Raw genomic sequence first — 17,064 nt, 5'->3', positions numbered from 1 at the left:
GCACGAAGTTGAGCTATAATTCGATCGAAAAACAAAACTAATTCGCGTCATTAAGCGAGATATCGTATTTTGTTGTGAGGATGGGTGGGCATGGAAAATCTGGCCGCAACAAGGGACATGAAATCGAGCGAAACTCGATCATCCCGTGCTCCTCCTCTCTTCCCTCCTCTTGTTCCTCTACCTCTTTCTCTTCCTCCCTTCTCTTTTACCCCCTACCGAACACGACAAATACGAGAGATTTACACCGACAGATTCGTCGGAATAAATCCCAGGAAGCAAGCGCACGCGGTCAAAGCGGCAAAAATAAAATCACCGACCGTCCCAATTCGATTATACCGAACAACGAAGCGCCACGTGCGACGAGCAATTACCTATGCAAATATGCTTCCTACCTAACCGGCACTTTTTATTCTCGCCATCGGCGCCATCTCCGCGTGCGCGTGAGCTTCGTACGGAGATCGAAAAACGTCACTATAGATTTAAAAGATTTGCGTTGGTTTTCATAGGGTCCATTGAAATTGTTAAAGAGAACAAACGACAAGTAGTGAAACAAGAAAGAAAAAAAAAAAAAGAAAAGAAAAGAAAAGAAAAGAAAAAAGAAAAGAAAAAAAGTTTGCTTTGAACTCTCGTTACAAGTATCAGTCGTAATACATATGCAAGATGATTGAAGGGGATAATTGAATTAATCGAATTAGTAACAAGATGGAGAGATATCAAATGGAATAGGAAGAAGAATTGTTAGATTTTATATTCTAGTATACGCGATTGGTCGCATACCGATTATATTCCCGTAACGCACTTTGGCGATTGCTGCTACGGCAGAGTCCACGAATTCGCATGAATATATATTGCCGTATTAACATTGTTGCTCGTCGAAAGCAGGCGGCGGATAGCTTACGGTAGAGCTATGTCGTTAATGCTATGTTAATGCTGGCTCCTTCGATCCTTCGTCGCCTCGCGTGACTATCTCTCCGTCGTGTATACCAGTCCCATCGTAGCAACCCTTCCCGCCCCCTTTGCGCGCCGAGAATGGATTTTATAAACTTTTTCCGAATGGCGAATTACGCATTTGCATCGAGAGCGCAAGCACGCGTCCCATGGCATAGCCTTAGCCTGCCGAGGAGGAAGGTTCAAGGTCTTACGCAATTCCAAGGTTTTATGCACCTACCAGCCACGATGAGAACGGAAAGTTGCTCCTGCTCTCTCTCTTTCTCTCTCTCTCTCTCTCTCTCTCTCTCTCTTTCTCTCTCTCTCTCTCCCACCCTCTCTCTTTCTTTCTTTCTCTTTTTTTCTGAGCGAGCGAGTACCTCGATTCTTCGTTGCCTTTCAACGAAACCTTCGCGATTTTCATCCGAGCCTACGAGCGCGAGGTCAATAAATTTCGCGAACGAACGGGGAGACGATGCGACCGCTCGATAAACGAGAGTTTGTAGAAAACAAGAAAACAGATTCGACGGGGAGGGACGATAATTCAAGGTCGTCTAGCCAAGGGGGAAAGCATTTTCGTTATAGGGCTGCCTCGATCCAGGAGGAGGAAACTTCAAGCGGAACGTAGAAAGACTCGAAGAAAGCTACTCGTCCAAAGAAAAGTATCTCATCTTCTCGATTCGAGTCGTGTCGTGTCTCTTTCTCGCGTTCTTCTTTTCTATTTTATATATATATATATAGAATAAGACTTGTATCTTATATATATATATATATAAGATACAAGTTCGATAACAAAGAGAGGAGAAGTGAGGAAGGCGGAAAGTCGTACTCGTGACCGAACGATGTTCCACAAAAGGGTGGCCGAAGGTGGACGGGAAATAAAATGAAATTCGCCACGAAGAGTTCGGACCTTCTCTTTCTCCTTCCCCTCTCCTCTCTCTCTCTCTCTCTCTCTCTCTCTCTCTCTCTCTCTCTCTGCTTACAGAAAGCTAGCAGCATCGTCACCAAGCAACCTGTGATAACGTTTTCTTTATATCCTTGCCTCCTTTTCTCTCCTCAACATTCGCACGTGCAACACTCACGTACGCTCCATTCATGTCCATGTCCTTCGGTATTTTCGGTGCTCCGATTCATTCGTTGAATCATAATAGAGCAAGTACGTCGCTTGAAGTTAAAGTCGGCAAAAGATATCAATGCATTTCACCCTTCCATTCATCCAGAAATCTTGACACCATTATAAATACATATCTATATACATTATATGAATAATAGGAAGAATTGTAATTTTTTACCAATGAACATTTTTAAAAAATGTCGTTGTTAAAAAAATTTTAATCGAAGGATAAAACCATGAAAATCTTTTCTTCATTCCTTTTATCAATCATCTCAATCATGTCGAATTCATGTCGGACTAATCCTTTCTCACCGTATAATTCGTACGATGTCTAGTATATATGTGTTTACCTCATTTTTCGATATTCGCAATCGATATCCATCTTACACGGAACGGTACACTATCGATTACTCGCTATCGATCTTATCGAACGTAGCGTGCTAGTTAATTTATAGACGCCAAGTCCGACGGGATAAATATTGACACGTACTACTTATACGTAGTTACGTCGATCCGAGCTACGTAAAAGTCACATAAAACAGGAAAGGAACGAGGAGGTTAGATAATAGTGGACAGAAATGTTCCTAGCGTTTCCACGTTTTCCTGTCGTCTCTACTTGGTTCGATCGACACCCTGGCAAACGAGAATTTCGTGCCTCAATTCCTTCCACATGCCAACCGCGCGGCGTTCTCTTCCCTTTGGGAGAAACATTATCGATTCTGTTTTCCCAGTACTCTTGAAAAATTAATAGCATGTCCGTGCAAAGTAACCTGTCGAGAACTTTCGAGTTTTCCTTATTCCTTCAACTCTCTGCCTTTTCCTCTTCCTCTAACTCCTCTTATGTTCTCGATCTTTTCAACCTTCTCGACGTTTCGTCTGACATCAATGAGAAAGAAGTCAAGTTACTTTTCTATTTCGATCTCTTGATACCTTGACGATAGAAAAATTCTATTTTCTTCCCGTTTATATCTTCCTTTATTTTTCGTCACTTCAATTTACGGGATTATATTCAAATCAAATTCATACAATTTGAAAGATATACTCAAAATATCGAAAGGAATATTCAAATCTCTCTCTCTCTCTCTCTCTCTCTCTCTCTCTCTGTCCTTTTCAACGTTCTATCACCCTACGATGTTCTTCGAACGATCGTTAGAATCCGAGATACTCAACATCTTTATGTCGGACTTTAGTGCTCGTTATGATAGATATTTGAAATTTATGCCTCGATCCATTTCAAGGTACGGTTACCATTGTTGTCTTCTCTAAGAAAATCCTCCAAGAAATTAAACGGGTAAACAAAACGAGCTACGACCGATATTCCTTCCGGCTAAGATGAAACTTTGCGAGAGTCTCTTTATTAATGAATTACCATAATTATGCCATAAGCAATGCCGTCTTTATTACCATACTGTTTATATGACCCGCGTATCTTGCCGCAGTCTTCGCGTCTTCTTCATCCGTCCAAGGAGAAGGAGGTAGTTTTCATTAGTCGTTAGGATGCTTCCTTCGAGAGAAAGGAAAGCGAAATAAGGAAATGTTCTTGTCCAAGTCTATATATATATATATATATATATATATATATATATATATAACTATGGATAGACGAATGAAACGAAGAGAAAGAGGGAACAGGCAGTTAGATAGAAAGAGACGTGATTGTTGTGAATGTATTTGGAAATTCTCGTTCCATATGTAAACGGGACTAGAATTCAAATCGAGAAACGTTCTCGAATGGGATCTATATTTCGTTCGTTTCGAAATCCGCCATTGGCCATTCCCCATCGTTCCGTCAATGCTACGATAAAATATTACGCTGGCCGATAAAGAAATCTTTCTACACCTTTCAATTTCTTCGTAAATATATTCTTATTTTATAAATATAACGAGCAACGATCATGTCCCGTTCCTTTGTATTTTTTTTCTATCTCCTTTACTTTCTTTTTCAATTTTTTCTTTCTCTTTTTTTTTTGTTTGTTTGTTTGTTTGTTTGTTTGCCTTTTTTGTTCCACCCCGCTCCACTTTTTCTTTCTATCGGAAGACACGCCCCAAGACGACGGGGAAGAATATATTTTGCGATGATAAAGCGAAGCTTTCGTTCCGTCTCTTTTTCTCTTTTTTTTTTTTTTCTTTTTTTCTCTATTCTTTTTATTTCTTCTCTTTTTTTCTTCTTCTTCTTCTTCTTCTTCTTTTTCTTTTACTTTGAAGCGAGGTTAAGCGAGAAGACCTCGAAGACATCTTCGGTGCAGCGTCAAACATCATTACACGATATTCAAAGGATGAAAAAGCACGCGTGTTGGCGATGGGGTGATGGCTAATGTAGCGTGCGAGATAGATGGCTGGTCGCGGCGAAAGTTAATTCGCGTTTTCACTTCGGTGACCGGCGGATCGATTGAAAGTGCCGCCCGTCCGTGCGAATAACGGTCCCCGCAACATCTCTTAACGACGTCATTATCGATTCGCTCGACGCGGTTGAGCACGATTTTGTTTGGGAGTGTTTATATTAGCCGGATATCAATGGAAGTTTTTCATAGAAAATAATCAATTACTGAAATAATCAAGTTCTGAGATGCGAGAAAGAAAAATCGATTGAAAAGAAGATGAGGAGATTGAGAGAGAGAGAAAGAGAGAGAGAGAGAGAGAGAGAGAAAAGAGAAAGTGAGAGAGAGAGAGAGAGAGACAGAGAGAAAGAGAAAGACAAAGAAAGAGTGAGTGAGAGAGAGAGAGAGAGAGAAAGAGAGCAGAATTAACGAGAAGAATCGAAGAGCAGTTTGCTTTCACTCTCGTTCGTAAGCGAACCCCGACGCTCTAATTGTCGTCGAGATGCCAATCCGTGATTTCCGTATACGGAACGGAAGAGCAATCCGGAACACGGCTTCAGTTTCTATCTCTTTCTCTCTCCCTCTCCCTCTCTCTCTCTCTCTCTCTCTCTCTATCTATTTATCTCTTTCTCTCTCTCTCTCCCTCTCTCCCTGTTTCTCAGAGCGACGGTCAATCGTCTTATCCGGTTAGCGTAACGAACGCAAACTAATTAACGAGCTATAAGTCGATTCTGCTCGGCTTCGGCAATGAATTCAAAGCGAAGCACGTACCGATTGGATCGATCTGGAAGTTGGACTACGCGAACGTGACGTACTAATTAAGAGCCAACTTCGGAATGCCGTCTGCGGAGAAACCTCGCGATACGTATATTCGAGGACGCAGGTCGAAAGCGAGGAGGATGTATTTGGGTTTGATTTAAATCGCAGAAAGTTTCCTATTGGATGTCTTCTTTCCGCGCCCCCACCCCTCCCCCACCACCACGTTCGCCCCTTTACATATCGTCTTATAATTTATACTTGATATTATAACCTTTAAATATTTGCATTGCTTAAAGATATATTTAAAATGGACAATCGATCGATCGATCGATTATATTTAATTTATTTAATTCAAACGATAACGTAAGTCAACATCATTGGTTAAATATTATATAAGATATTCAGTATTAAGTATTAGAAATGATTATAGTCGATTCTTTATTATCAAACGAGCAACACTCACGTCGACTGAACTGCGATAATCAAATTAATAGCGATTGTACGTATTTACCTCGTTAAATGGATATTATACTGTAATCCGTATTCCCGTCGTCGGGAGTTCGATTCCGCGATGTTATCGAGGATGAATCTGTAATATTATTAATCATAAGTAGAGCTGAATGCACGGATGTAATACCGCTTGTCCGCCGGGATACGACTTCGCCGTCCATCGTTGGGATTACCAGGGTAAACCGGTGATGCATGGAGGAACTACCGGAGAAGCCTCCGATGGTACGCTCTATCGTCGTCACTTACAGATGCACGCGATTTTTCAAAGAAGACGCAAAGAAAACTGTTACGTTGCCTTGGGCGCCCGTTTTTACCGCAGTAATAGACGGTAAGATTGTCAGAGTGTTATTATACTTTCTAAGTGTATATATCAATGTCGTTGCCAACGCGATGAGCTCAATCTTAAGTTAACATATCTACTTTCGAGAAAATCTACTATATTTGTCGATAATCCATTCGAAATATATTATAATCCTTTATATTTTTCTATTTTCTTCATCTTTTTGTTTCACTATTTCCATCCAAACGTATTACTCTCTAATTTACGAATAAATGAAAAGTCACGAGATAACCATCCGATCGATATTGTACCATATTTTCCAATCCTTTCGACTCCCAACTTCTCGTGCGAAACTTCCACGTGGCGAAACTTAATCGACGCCTACTCAATAAACCATCCATTTCAGAAGAACTTTTGCGGATAAAGCTCTCGCGCGAACCACGTCCGTAACGTGAAGTCCGATGTAAATATTTAATACCTTTTGAGTAAACCCACCTACGTTTCGTGAATAATTTTACAGTTAATCATCGAGCGTCTCGTTAGCGAAAAATCTTTGCAGCGCTCAGAAAAAAAGAGTCGAAAGAAGAAAGTAGAAAAGGACGGTGGAAGGATGGATGATATGGACGGTGGGGGATGTGAGTTGGGGATGAGGAAAAAAAATTACACAGCTAAGACGAACTTTTAAATTGTAGAAGGAAGAAAAATTTTGAAAAGGGCCAGGCAAAGAGTGCGAGAGGAGATGAAGAAAGAGAACACAGTTTTTTGGCCTGCCGCTGCAGATGGAACGCGTCCAATTGAATAGTAAGCACGACGAATTTATGTGAGATGCATCCGTTATTGATTAAGCCTCCGGGGCTCTACGGAAAGTAAGGGGTGCATCCACCAAGGGACGCTCGAGTGGCTCCCGAGGGTGTCTATCCGTACGTACGTCGTTCTCTTCACAAGTCTGAGAGCATATCATATACTCCGGCAGCGTAAAACGAACGCGCGCGCACCGGTAAGAGAAAGAGAAAAAGAGAAAGAAAGAGAGAGAGAGAGAGAGAGAGAGAGAAGTTGGTAGCTCGTGTCCCTGTTAGCTAACAACGTCGCCAACGAACGAGAGACCGCTGTGCAAAAATCGCCAAGTGTGCTCATTCAAACTTCCTACCACGAGTGCCTTCCTCCGTGTTATACGAAGCGTGAATTATTCAAAACAAATCGTTATACGCAATGCGATGGAAAAAAAAGAAAAAGAAGAAAAAAAAAAAAAAAAAAAAAGAAAAATAGAAAAAGAAAAGAGAAAAAAGAAGAAAAAAGAGCAACAAAGAAAACAAAAGGGAAGAAATGGAAAGGAAAGAAAAGAAAAAAAAAAAGAAAGGAAAATAAAATAAAAAAAGAAGAAAGAACGAAGGCGCAATGTACCTAGACATTTACATGGTGGTTTAAGTGGCGCTTCTTCGGGAAACGTTTCATCGTTCGCGAGAAGAGCACTCTCACTCGCCATACTCTCTCTCAGTGAGAGCCATAGTCGTTAATCAGAATCGAGCTTTTACCCTTACCCTTCGCTCTTCTCGAGCACGCAGGATCGAAGGTAACTTTCAAGAGGAGGATAAAGGCGATTTTCTTTTCCTTTCTCAATCTCTCCCTCTCGTAAAGTGACATAAGTTATCGCGTTCATGGCCACCATGCATCAACGTGTCCGCAGGACGCTCGGAATATACGCAACGTCGAGTGGAATGTAGTCTTGATGGCGCGAGCGAGGGTGAGAGCAGACGTGGGGTTGCGTCTCGTAGTAGAATCGACCTTCTCATCCTCCTTCTCATCTTCCTTCTCATCCTCGTCTCGACCGAACGATGATATATTTTTTACGGATCCAAGCGTCGTCGTTCTCCTATCGTCGACGTAAGTGCCGATAACCCAAACTGTATATTGCACGTTCTTTTCTAAATCGTTCGTTGAAGTGAAACATTTTCTTAACTCCGATTTCGTCCAAAATCTGTAGAAATTGATGCCATTGGAATGAGAGAGAGAAAGAGAGAGAGAGAGAGAGAGAGAGAGAGAGAGAAAGAGAGAGAAAAAGAGAGAGAGAAAAAAAAAGAAAAAAAAGAAAAAGAGAAGAAGGTATTATGCACATAATTATATTGAACGGCAAAACTCTGTATAACGTTTAATCATACTTGATTATTTTTTTCTTTTTATCTTCGTTTTTTCTTTTTCTTTTTTCTTTTTTTTTTTTTTTTTTTCTTTTTTCCCGAGAATTAATTCGTACCAATTTTAAAAACCGCAATGAGTTTATTTACGGCGCATCTTGTCAAACGAAAAAGTAGACAACAAAATCAATGTGTACATGTAAATAAATAAATAAATATATATATATATATATATATGTATATGCATTCGCGTGAAAGTAGATTACATGCACCCAAATACATAGGATGTTTACCACGACGCAGGGCACGTACTTGGCATCAATTTCTCGATTTTCAAGAGCCCTCCAATAATCGTTGTTCGAGAGTACGATCTCACCACGATACTGTTAACAGAAACCCATTGATAAAGAAGTTTTTCGAATACGAATCTCCAAAGGCTTTGTTCCGAATATTGACCAACTTTCGTTTTCCACTTACAGAAAACGATTAAATTAGCTCTCGTTTAAAAAGAACGATTCCAACAACAGTACAGTTTCGTTGTAAGCTCTACGATATCGAGGATAGTAACGATAATTAACCATAATCATTTGGAATTATTTTCTAATAAAGCCGCAAAATGAAAGTTGAAAGAAATAAAGCAAAAATAAAAAAGAAATATATATATATATATATATATATATATATGTATGTATGTGTGTAAACAAAAATGACATCTAAAGAAACGAAGGAAGAACTTTTGAATTATGCACGTATGTATGAATGAATGAAAAGAAGGGTTAAAAAAGAAACAAAAAAAAAAAAAAAAAAAGAAAACACATTAATAAAGAAAAAGTTTATCATTCAGAAAAGGATCCTTGTATCAACAATGCGGTTTGTACCATAGGCTTAAGCGAGGATATTTGTTCTCTCGGCCTTAATTTCCCATCAAACATGTATCTTCACCGCGAAGCGAAAAGTAGAGAGGGTGAGCAAAGAGGGTGAGCCGTGCGTAAAGAAAAGGCAAGCAGCGGATGCCGTATCGATTGAAATTTAATATCTAGTCCCCAATGTGACGAGGATCTCGCTTGTAAATATAGGGGAAAACTGGTCTGCCCTTTTCTTCGCACGGGATCCATCCCTTCGTCTTGTTCTATCTCTTCTTCCTAACGCACTTTGTTCTCTCTCTCTCTCTCTCTCTCTCTCTCTCTCTCTCTCTCTCTCTCCTTCTTTCTTTTACGAAGACTTTGAAGCAGTTCGTTCTCGTATGATTGAAATACACCACGTTTTTCTGATTGTTTTGACAAGAAATAGAAGATAGGAGAGTAGTCCCTAGACTTTTCAATTCGACTACTCTTAAGTTACCTTAAGTTCCTTCCATTGCAACAAAGAAAAAATACATTTTAAGAATGAGAAGTTTCTTCTTTTGTTGTTGACTTAACAAGTCAAAAAAAAAAAAAAAAAGGAAAATAAAAGAAGAAAAAAAAAAAAGGAAAAGAAGAAAGCAAAAAAAGAAAGATAAAGTACTCGAAGGAATATATCAAGTCGTCTATTAAAACCGATTGATTTCCATTGTAATTACTATGTAAGACGAAGGAGAATTTGATATATTCGAGAATCAATCGATAGGCGAGAATTCGTGTTAGTCTTTGTTACGACGAGTCGAAGAATCGACGATTGGATGATTGGACGATGGACTTATGGTTGGATAACAAGGACATTTCGTAATCAGAATCTGGACAGTGGTTACGGTTAGTCTTTTTCTCGATACTCTCTGCTAAAATATAATCGACTTTAAACGATCGGTCTTCCTTCCTTATCTTCTTCTTCTTCTTCTTCGTCTTCTTTATCTTCTTTTTTTCTTGCTTTTCAATGTCGTTAAACGATCGTTGAAAGGACGGAACTTTAAGAACGTGAATATTCGGTTGGCGACAACGGACGAAATGGAGAAAGCAATCGCCCACTTTCCTCTCGACTTTGAACAGCTGACGAAGAGAAGAGAAAGAGGGGAAGGAGAAGTGGATCCTACGACGAGCGTATTCACGATTTGTTTCTGTTGGAACCAGCCGAGGACTGTTCCAACCATTACGTCTTTACGAGGTCGTATATTAACGCGAAGTTACTTTTATCATCTTCATATTAACGCTTCTACTCGCGCCTATTACCCGCGGCTTCTGATCCAATCGGTACTCGAAAGAACCGGCGAAAAACGTGAAACGATCGACCGTCCAATCGCCGTCCACTCGAAATTCGTTCAACCATGGAAGGAAATAAAAATGAAAAGAATATCGGCAAATATCCGATGTAAAATGTCTTTGGATCTTATATAAAGAAAAAGGATAGTCGAATAAAAAAGGCATTTACGAATTTTGTCGAACGTATTCGACCAAAATTAAATGGCCAACCATCGAAAGATAAAGATTCGAAAAATCAGGAAAAGCGGAAAAGATATGTATACTTTCGAAGTACAAAACTATACCGTTTAACGACGAACGCAATTATACGCTACCTCGATTATACGAGTGTCAAAAAAAAAAAGGAAAAAAAAGGAGAAGAAAAAATAAAGAAAAAATTTGATAATCTACGATGAAACCTTGCGTGTAATTCAACTTACGGGGAACGCATGGTTCGACAAATCCAGACAAAATTAGACGCCCAACAACGATTTTTCATTCTGCGATCGGCCCTCGACATCGAATCGATGGATAACCGCGTTTTCGCGGCCGATGAGAAAGAGAAAGGGGAGTATGAAAGAAAAAGTGATGGTAGAGGAACGTAGAGGGAAGCGAAAAGGGATGAGTCCTTAAAGGGGCCATACGAGAGCACTCTCTTTAAAGAGAACGAACGTTATTCTAAATTTATAATCTACATCACAACCAGCTGAGTATTCTAAAAGTAGTAAAACCTATATTACTTGCTTTTCCACTAGAACCATCCTCTCTCTCTCTCTCTCTCTCTCTATCTATCTATCTATCTATCTATCTATCTATCTATCTATCTATCTCTCTCTCTTTCTCTCTGTCTCATTTCACAAACAACTTCTTTCCTTTGGCTTTCTTTCTTTCATAGAGTTGAACCACTGCTTTGCATTACGATCATACATGCTACGCGTTGCATTACCTCGTATATTTCCTCACTCCCTTGAAAGACGCTACCAAGGAATTTAGAGCAGAGTGGTTTGAGGATGAAGAAAGAGAAAGAGAGAAAAAGAGAGAGAAAGAGAGAGAGAGAGAGATAGAGATAGAGAAAGAGAGAGAGAAGAAGAAGAAGAGAAAAGTAGGAAACGTAAGACATCGCCAAATCGACTTTCTTACGACGCCTTACGTTATCCTTTACGTCATGAAAGCAGCGATACTCGTGCGAGAATAACGTACCGACCGGTTGCTCGAGCGTTCGAGGTGGAACATGCTCCTTCTTCCTCTTTTGATGACAAAGCGCCAAGATTCGCATACGAATTCGTAGAAATCGGCCACGCGGGATATACTTCTTTACCAAGGACTGCAGAGACTTTCTTAAGCTACGAAAGGAATGGAAATGCAAAAGGAGAAATTTTTTTCTTTGTCTAGATACAACGTAAAAATGTTGATGCTCCTTAGGGGAAACGTATCTTCTTGAAACCTTCTTCGAACGAGTATGATGGCTTTGAAATTTGAAAATTAATCGACAAAAAGTAAGAAGAGAAATAGCTAAAAAAAAAAAAAAAAAAAAAAAAGAAAAGAAAAAAAGAAAAAAAGAAATAGAAAGAATTTAATTCGAAATGAGAAAACCTCTTAGAATTAATTAAAAAGCTGAATGTGAATGATTAAAAGCAAGATCGTCTATATGGATAGACTGTTTCAAGGTATATATTTCTGAAACATTCGTAACTATATGATGAAGGATAGCCGACGACAAGCAAACTCATCGTCGTTGAGTTCAATGGACAAGAGAGAGAACGTAAAGGGTCCACGTAAATGGAGCCGAGCAAAAGGGAGATGACATTATCAGATCTGGTCTGCTACCTTGACATTGGAGATTAGCGGGCCACCCCGGGCTGTCTCACTCTCGAGTACCGCCCTAAAAAACTTCTCTCCCCGAGTAGGGAACGTTAAGAACGTCCGAACGTTCTGTCATTGAAACACGTCGAAAGCAACCGCCGTCAGTTTAGTCGTTACTCTTGGATACGTATGCTGAAGATAAAACCCAGAATTTGGATTACGCGCTTATCCAAGGGCGACAATAAATCGAGCGTAATTGGGAGCCATCTAAAAAAATCTAAAGTTTAACGATCGTATGATCTCGTATCATTCAACTCGATATTTTTTTTCGTTACTTACAATGTATGACGTATTATCGATGAAATTATAAGAAAACATAAATACTTTCTTATCTACACGTGTATAGTCATACAATATACGTATGTATCTATATGGATATATATATATATATATACATACACAGATATATACATAACAATATATAGCAAGGCTATTGCATATTGTATGATCCTTGAGTTACAAAGAATTATGAAGTGACCGCAGAAGCACTTATTCAAATTTATCGTATATCTAATCGTTGTTTTCTCAACAAGTTCTCTGCAAATAATTTTTTAAGCATTGTAACTACTTATCGTGAGTAGAAAAGTGTCGCGGCTCAATGGTCATAAAATATCAAAGACAAGAGATAAAGAGACGACACGCTGCGTCATGCCTAAATGGATCTCCTGGTCAGTCGCTCTTCGTGTCATCGAGAACAGCTGAGTAGTGTCCCAGAGGGAGTATCGAGAATTATTCAGCTGGTGGATAATATCTGATGTAACGTGAACTCTTCATATCGGTGATACGTTGGAAGCACGACGACGCCAATACGGTTGTCTCCATAGCATAAAATCCAAATGAAAGGACAACCCAACGAAATCACTGTGACGATATAATTTCTTCGATCTCATCAGAGATTAGAAACGAATAGAAAGAGAAAGAGGAACGAGAAGAGGATAAAAGAGAAGACATTTGTATAATAGAAAGAGAGAGAGAGAGAGAGAGAGACTAAGAAGAGACAAAGTATCGAAATGAGACTTGTACATTGCGAGATATTCTATGATAGTTCGAAATCGACAAAATTTTCCCTCTAGAAATGGAGTCGCCCAAAAATAGACGTTTTACGAAATTCCTTACGGTTTTTCTCATGCGACGAAAAAAGATCAGAGCAAAACTTTTATCCTCATACTTTTTATCTCCTTCAATCACTATGACGATTTGTCGATGCGTAACTTTTATACACCGGATTGCTTGGATGAGCAATGAGAACGCAAGAAGAAAAAGAAAGAGAAGTAGATGAAGACGTAGAAGGTCTGAGAGAGAGAGAGAGAGAGAGAGGGAGAGAGAGAGAAAGAGAAAGATGAAAGGAATAGTCGTGATCTACCCTCTCTCGTGTTTCACGTTTGTCGCCAGTTTTAATCTCCCCTTCGACCGGATTCGATCTCTGCTTGAAATACGTCAGGGAGGGGTTGGTGGTAGTAAGAGAAGAGAGGAAGGATCGATGTAATTATAGAAAGGAAGAAAAACGAAGGAGATAAGGACAAAATTGCTAACAAACTGATTGATCCTATAAAATTTTTAAATCTTTCATTAAGTACGAATGTAAGATTATTAGCGAGCGAAGAGGAAGATAAAAGGGAAAGAAAAATGAATCAGGATATTCGGTTTATGCGACGTTAGTTAAGACCATTGCGTTGTTATCCATCGTGATAACGCGGGCTTCTCGTTAATCTACTAAGTACAACTAAATCGCGTAAGATTCAGACGCGTTCATGCTAGTTCCATTTAAATGCCCCCCGTTCCTCCCTCCCTTCCTCACAATCCTTAACATCTAGGTGTATAGTAATACTAGGAAGACTCTTAGATATAGTTCGAGCATCTGAAGGTAGAGTTAGTTGCTAGCCGAGCTTTATGCACACTCTCTACGATTCGTGCAATATTCTCCTCTAAACCAGAAAGCCTTTGTGGGTCACCGTCGGCGCTCGTACAGCCAGGATATTTAGCATCCCAAAGCTTAAAACACGCTCGAAGACGCTCCGAAATTAGCATATCAGCGCTAGCACTGTGTCCAGTTCAAAACAGAGAACGAGAGAGAGAGAGAGAGAGAGAGAGAGAGAGAGAGAGAGAGAGGGAGGATCTACGAAATAAAACGATACACGATATAAGAATTTAAACAATTTCAAAAATACATATAACTCAACGTTAACCAATTAACATTAGTCATTAATAGACAAAGTAGACTAGTCATAGTAGACAAAGGTAAACAATTAGAATAATTGTTCTGTGCTTTGCGTCGATCAATACGTGATGGAATGTAATGTCAGCCACTTCTAATAATGCAATTAAGTTTATCAATGAGATACAATCGAAATAGTACTTATCATCGTTTGTTCCATTCACTGAGTTTACTAAGCGAAAAAAGTGATATATATATATATATATATATATATATATATATACACATATTAATAGTAGAAATTATTAATAATAATCGTTGTATGCTATGATATAGATGCCTATCGATTATTATTATTTTCGTAATACGCTCGATCCAATTACTGCAAAAATTGTCTTTACGCGTTGTAAGCAAGAATAGTAGCTTTGATGAGATAAACAGAGATAGAGAAAGAAAGAGAGAGAGAGGGGGGGGGGGGAGAGAGAGAGAGGAAAAGACAGATCGAGTTCTTTCTCGTATTTTACAGGATCTGCTGCTTTAACGAGGCCACTGCCTTAAGCAGTACGAACTTTAATACGCGAAGCTTAAAACTTAAGACGTAAGGGGATTCGTTTAACCTGGAAAACTTGTGGCTAGAACTTTTCTGATAATCCATCGAGTATTCTACGAATCGGAGAAACGGCAAGAAAACGAAGAAAAAGAAGAAGAAGAAAAAAAGAAAAAATGAGAAAGAGATAGATAGTGAATTTGAAGGGAACATACATACGTACATATGTGTAAAAGCTTTTACACTCTTTTGATTCATATTTTATATTGCATCATGTAGAATATATCTTATACCTGACAGGATAAAGACCAACGGTAGAATTTTAAAGTGGCACAGTAAAAAAGTTGTAAGCAGCTTTCGTTACCAAGGGAAGATCGCGTAAACGGAGTCAACGAGAGAAAAGGAAAAGGATTTAATGTTAGAGAGGGATGGACGGACTCATTGGATAAACCAAACTCAACTCAAACTGTGGACTAACAACTCGGCATAATGAGAAAGTTTGGTGGTTTTCGGTTAAAGAAACTATTCAATTGGAACTTGAGTTTCTCATGAAGCCGAGGCAAGGGATGAGGACAAGGGGAATGGCGAACGTTGTATGTACGGAGAACGGCGAACTGAAAATCAATACGCACGTAGATACACCGTGTAATTTCGCGATTCGCGCCAATGTGAATGCAGAAATCTACCCCGCTATCCTTTTTAATTAGTAAATTTTAATCAATGAACTTGGCCCGAATGTTTCCGAATGAACTAACTTTTCACTTGAAAACGATACCAAGAGAATATCCTTGGCAATTTTCATTTATGCTTCGTACAGCGTAGAAAGTAAACTGTAATGAATCGTTTTGAATTATAGACTTATCATAATCCTTTCTTACGTACGTATACACGTAAGTACGTAATGTAATGTAAACGTTAACACCGCGATAAAAGCATAATCGAAAAAAGAATCTTGACGGTCTGTTCTTTCCTTTATAATACAGAAGGAACAAAGAAAAAAAAAAAAAAAAAAAAAAAAAAAAAAAAGAAAAGAAAAAGAAAGAAAAAAAAGGAAAAAAAAAACTTCAAAGTGGATTAAGCACGCGAAGGAGAGAATCTTTGTTTCAAATTCGAAGTTAAATATAATAGGAAAGATTTCGAACAATAGGAGAAATTCTCTCTCTTCTTCACTCGTGACCAAATCTGATCGGATAACTACCAATCGGATGGTTCAGAAGCAAACACTACTAGTAGCGGAGGTAACCGGATCTTGCACGCTAGGCAAAGTGATTAGAATCGAGAGGTTGCGGTATCGAGAGTTAACGATCCGAGCATGATTTCAAGGGACGCTTTCAAAGAGACTTCGATTTCTAAACGCATTCATGTAAACACTATCACGAACACTCGAAGAAGCTGGAGCTTTGCGCTCCTGAATCATTTGTTCCCTCATCGACTGAGAACGAAGGAGGACCGATGAATCAGACGCAATTCGATTCTCGAAGTAACCACTATGATAGATAACAAGATAAATTTCGGTCAGTGCGATAACATGTGTCGCTTGAGATGCACCAAACCTTTAACTTACGTTACATACGTACATACACAGATACATATTATATACATACGTCGCACGGAAGATAACGATTTATCCGTGAATCGACTAACATTCTCTTGGATTTTACGATTCAACCGATTTTGCGCGTTCTCGTTTAAAGTGGTAGAAAAGAAAGAGAAGGAGAAAGAGGAAGATACATACCATGCAAGACGGTATTCCTCCTTCGCCTTCGCCTATCTACGGTGGCATCGAACGCTCGTAAGACGAAATAAAAAAGAAGGCGTGTGCCCTATACACGTTCTCTTTCTCTCTCTCTCTCTCTCTCTCTCTCTCTCTCTCTCTCTCTCTATCTATCTATCTCTCTCTCTTTCTTTTTCTTTCTCTTTCCGCCGCAGGACTACCTGTAGGTTCCGGGCCACTATTTACGAACAGGTAAACCGGTCCACGGTAGTGACCACTACCATCAAATAACGACAACGCGAAAATATACATTCGCCGAAGTATGAATATGTTCGCATCGAAGTGGATTCCTGAAGCATCATTGAATATAAGATGAGGCGAAGAAGAGTAAGAGGTGGGTGTTGAGTCAACCTATCACTTCGACGTAATGTTCGAAAAGGGGTCCGGTTTTGAAATTGCTTTCGAAAGATACAGAAGAAGGAAGGCGGAACAGAATGAAGAGATAGAAAGAAAAAGAAAGAGAGAGAGAGAGAGAGAGAGAGAAAGACAGATAGATAGATAGAAAGTAAGTGGGTGGTGGGACTGCAGGTAAGCACGC

At 39.3% G+C, this 17,064-nt stretch overlaps 1 long non-coding RNA gene across 3 annotated transcripts in view; it reads right to left on the bottom strand.

The window, feature by feature from the left end:
- Positions 1 to 17,064, bottom strand: part of LOC124950917 — a 349,196-nt gene that overhangs the window by 309,293 nt on the left and 22,839 nt on the right. The gene's annotated exons all lie outside the window — the stretch shown is intronic.

This window comes from Vespa velutina, chromosome 8 (assembly GCF_912470025.1).
Source record: "Vespa velutina chromosome 8, iVesVel2.1, whole genome shotgun sequence".
In the NCBI taxonomy this organism is placed as follows: domain Eukaryota; kingdom Metazoa; phylum Arthropoda; class Insecta; order Hymenoptera; family Vespidae; genus Vespa; species Vespa velutina.
Note: the sequence above shows the minus strand (reverse complement) of the source record. Positions and strands in the feature narration are given on the sequence as shown.